Below are 5068 nucleotides of genomic sequence, written 5' to 3'. Positions count from 1 at the left end.
GGGAGCCAGGGGCCCAAGGAGCCCAGGGGCTCCAGAAATCCAGAGCTGATATGGCTTTGGCCCGTCGTCACCCACCTGACATCTCCAGGGGACTTCGGGGGCTCCTGCTCCTCTGTGAGGCCTGACTGCTCCCCGCCAGCCCCACAGCCATCGCTGCCACTAGCCCAGACTCCCCAGGGTCCCTCCTCTCCTACCCAGGGCGGACCCAGCCAGAAACCCCCCCTAGGGTGGTCCACACCCAGATGGACTGATGCTTCTTGGACCCAAAGAGGCAGGAGGGAACATGGGGCCCAGGAGACCAGGCCTGGACCTCAGCACCCCCTTTGCTCCCGGCCACCACCACCCCTGCTCCCCTCATGGCCACAGCTGTGCTCCCTGGGAGAGCATCGCGATGCTCTGTTGCCGACAATAAACCTACTGTGACTGTGGAGGCTCTGAGATCTCGTGATGGGGGTCAGCTGCTGGTGGGGGTGGCCAAGCACGGGGTTGCCAGCACAGTCTCTGTGCGTCCCCACTGCCCCTTCTCTGTTTCCCCCCCATCCTGGGGACTTCCTTTCTCCTCCCACTTGCTGTCCCTGCCACACCCCTGGGTCCCACTCATCTGTCTCCCACAGGCTGCAGAGTCTGATGTGTCTCACCAGCTGGCCCCTCCTGCAGCCCCCAAACAGGCCCTTCCTCCAAATGTCCTGAAGACTGCAAGTGGGGGCAGGTTCAGAACCTCAAACCACATGGCCTGGCCCTGGCAGTGGCCCTTATGCTAACGCCCTTGTCCCAAGCAAGGCTTCCTCTGGTCATCACCTCCCCGCTCTCCTCCGAATCCATCCCTAGGTACACAGTAACTTTCAACATAATTAACAAAACAGGGAAGGGACAGGGTCTTCCAGCATGTTCTTAAAACTCTCATTCAACCAAGCTCAGAGCCTCACCTGTGAATCCCAGACCTGGGACAGTCCCCAAGGGCCCAGGTCACAGGCAGGACCCTTAACCCAGCTGACTAGCTGGAGTCTGGGGCAGGACCATCTGGGCAGGCTGCATGCTGGATTCTTTGAGGGATAGCATAGAAAAGCAAAGGGGGCTGCAGATGCAAGGGGCTGCCCCGCTCCCCTATACCCCATGGCTTTGGGGGCCATATCGACCTTTTCTCCTGGTCACAGCCTTGACAGCCCACCAACCCAATCCCTTGGATGTTCATCACTTCTTGGTCATGATGTTACCATCCTATGGGCCTCATGAGCCTCTTCACAGGGCTAGGCATCCCCTCACCCTTCCTGGCCCAGGGCTCAGGTCCAGGGTGACTGAGCCTGCTCCCCCCTGACCCCATCACCAACCGCTGCTTCTCTGGCTACTTCCTTAGGGCCTCATACCAATCCTCCTGCCTGTTGGATCTTCTTGGGTTTCAAGGACCTCATGGTCAGGAAATATGGACCCTGGGTCTCCTGACCCCCAAGGCAGGGAGGGAAGGGGAAAGAGAGGTGTACAGTTGGGTGTGCACTTACACGGGCTGCAGCAAGTAGAACTATGGATTTTAACTGCACACATGCAGCCGCCCACTGGCAACACCCACCACCCTTTCCTCCAGTGGATCTCGATGTGGGCATGGCCACTGCAGCCAGAGGGGCATTCAAATGGGTGCCTGGCTCCGCCCCCAACCTCTCCTGTGGGTACCAACACCCCTAGGTTCTCCTCGCAGGTTCCAGGCAGAGCTACCTACAACCCAGGATGCCACATTCTTTTTGGAGCCACCTGGAAAAAGGAGAGGGACAGAAGAGACTCCTGCCTGCCCTCAGTACAGGCAGGTACTGGAGGTCACCCCCTCCACCTGCCCAGGGATTCCACACCACCACTCCCCCAGGATCGCCAGGCCAGTAATTCATCTGCGGCTGGGGCAGATGCCCCAGATGTCTTGAGGGTCTGATTGGGCCCTCAGAGGCCTACAGCCCAGGGGGCTGGCATTCAGTACAGGGCAGGCACCCCGGGAAGCCCTGAGCGGGCCCGGCTCACATAGTATGTGCCTTTTTCACCCTTTGGGCCCATCTCATAGGAAATCTGGGCAAGTTCCTGCCAACCTTCTCTTGGGAAATTCTTGTCAAAGTAGAATTTTCAAATATACTTTAAAAAATGACTCATAAAAATGAAACTCTGCACCTCACATTGGGACTTGAACCCACATGTCGGGACTTCAACCTGGCCAAAACCCAGATTGGACTTGAACCCACACGGCTGGGACTTTGACCCTGCCAAGACCCACAGTCTTCCAACTGAGATCACACACCTGGTTTCAGGACTTAATGACGCTCAGGTTCTTGATGTCTCATCTCAGAAAGAATTCGGTGAGAGACAAAGTGATAAGTAAGAAGTGGATTTATTTAGAGAGAAACACACTCCACAGACAGAGTGTGGGCCATCTCAGAAGGTGAGAAAGGCACCAGGGTATGGGGTTGTCAGTTTTTATAGGAATGGGTGATTTCATAGGCTAATGGGTTGGGGGGAGTATTCCAGCTATTTTAAGAAGGGGCGGGGATTTCCAGGAGTTGGGCCACTGCCCACTTTTTGATCTTTATGGTTGGTCTTGGAACTGTCATGGCGCCTGTAGGTGTGTCATTTAGCTTGCTGATGTGAGCATATACTGAGGTTCAAGGTCTAGTGGAGAAAGTCGACTTGTCCGCCATCTTGGACCCATTGGGTTCTAATCAGTTTATATCATGTCCTTGGGCTATGTCATTCTTTCAAAGGTTGTGCCCTGCCTCCTTCCCTCCTGTTTCAAAAATATAGAATGGGGCTTCCCTGGTGGCACAGTGGTTAAGAATCCACCTGCCAATGCAGGGGACACGGGTTCGAGCCCTGGTCTGGGAAGATTGCACATGCCGCAGAGCAACTAAGCCCATGCACCACAACTACTCAGCCTGCGCTCTGGAGCCCATGTTCCACAACAAGAGAAGCCACCACAATGAGATGCCCACGCACCGCAATGAGGAGCAGCCCCCACTCGCCGCAACTAGAGAAAGACCGTGCGCAGCAACAAAGACCCAATGCAGCCAAAAGTAATAAATAAATAAATAATAAATTTATTTTAGAAAATGTATAGGCTATGAACACGTATCAGAGATTCATTACACTCCAAGGAGGAAATGAATGTTTGGCAAAGCTGGTTCATAGACTATTTTGAGAGTCTGGGTAATGTTGGAGTAAGTTTGTGATACTGGATACAAAACTGGTTGATGGAATTATCTTCTCTATGGGATGGAAACCTACAAGTTAATAAGTAACTTCAATGTCTGGGCTCTAATTGAATAATATCAAAGTCAAACACAGGGGGCTTCCCTGGTGGCACAGTGGTTAAGAATCCACCTGCCAATGCAGGGTACGTGGGTTCAATCCCTGGTCAGGGAAGATCCCACATGCTGCGGAGCAGCTAAGCCCGTGAGCCACAACTACTGAGCCTGCGCTCTAGAGCCCATGAGCCACAACTACTGAAGCCCGCGCGCCTAGAGCCTGTGCTGCACAAGAGAGGCCACTGCAGTGAGAGGCCCGCGCATTGCAATGAAGAGTAGCCCCCGCTCGACACAACCAGAGAAAGCCCGCGCAGCAACGAAGACCCAACGCAGCCAAAAATAAGTAAATAAAAAATGAAAAGAAATAAATTCTTAAAAAAAAAAAAAGTCAAACACAGGTCCATTCCCCAAGATTAGGGATTGGCAAACTTTTTTGGCAAAGCCCAGGCATGCAGGTTTTGGTTACCATTACTCTTGTAGCACAAAAGCAGCCACAGGCAATGAGGAAACCAATGGGCATGGCATATTCCAATGCAACTTTAAATACAAAAACAGGTGACAGGCTTGATTTGGTCCCGGAGCCCTCACGTTTTGACGATCTCTGCCCTAGATATTTATTTATTTGTTTGTTTTTTTCTAAAACCCCTGCTTTCTTTTTTTTTAAATGTATGCTTTTTTAAAATTTGTATTTATTCATTTTATTTATTTTTGGCTGCGTTGGGTCTTCGTTGCTGTGTGCGGACTTTTCTCTAGTTGCCGTGAGCGGGGCGGGGGGGGGTGGCTACTCTTCGTTGTGGTGCGCTGGCTTTTCTTGTTGTGGAGCACGGGCTCTAGGCACGTGGGTTTCAGCAGTTGCAGCACGTCGGCTGAGTTGCCCCATGGCATATGGGATCTTCCCGGACCAGGGCTCGAACCCACGTCCCCTGCATTGGCAGGCGGATTCTTAACCACTGTGCCACCAGGGAAGCCCTGCCCTAGATATTTAAATAACCCCTGATCAGGCCTGTTCAACAGTGCTCCAGTATGGCATTGTTGGGATATGCCACACACTCCCCCTTCCCCTTATTTCCAAGGTTGGAAAATGTTTCTTAGCACCCCATGTCTAGCCGCCCCTTCCACAGTGGTGCCAGGCAGGCCTGTCTCCCTTAGACTAAGGAGAAGATGGGAATGGTCATTTGGACTCCTCTCGGGGCACACCAAAATTGAGCTGCTGAAAACTCTTTTGGGGGCTGACAACTTCTGGAGCTCAGGATCTCATGTTGGTCAGAGAATCAAAGGGCAGGTGTGACCAGAACTCCCTAGAGAGGACAGACTTCCACAGGGCAGGGAGGGAAGCCCCTTCAGAGTTAAAATCCTCTTCCCATCCTGTCCTGTAGCCCAGTTAAGGCCAGGCCAGCCTCATCACCGCCAGGTCCCTGCAATCCTGGCAATGGTAGTGTTGCAAGAAAAGGTGGGGCACAAGAGGATGGTCAGGTCTCAGGTGAGTCCCTGGGACGGGTCGCCAAGTATGGGTTCTCGGCTTCTTGCAGGAAAGAATTCAAGAGCGAGCTGCAGTAAAGTGAAAGCAGGTTTATTCAGGGATATACACATTCCATAGACTGAGTGTGGGCCAACTCAGAAGGCAAGAGGCCCCAGGGTATGGGGTGGTTAGTTTTTAGGGGGAGGGGAATTTCATAGGCTAATGAGTGGGAGGATTATTCCAACTATTTTGGGGGAGGGGCGGAGATTTCCAGGAGTTGTGACCCACTTTTTGGCCTTTTATGATCAGCCTTAGAGCTGTCATGGTGCCTGTTGGT

This window comes from Mesoplodon bidens (genome assembly GCF_964165515.1).
Source record: "Mesoplodon bidens genome assembly, chromosome: 15".
In the NCBI taxonomy this organism is placed as follows: domain Eukaryota; kingdom Metazoa; phylum Chordata; class Mammalia; order Artiodactyla; family Ziphiidae; genus Mesoplodon; species Mesoplodon bidens.
Note: the sequence above shows the minus strand (reverse complement) of the source record.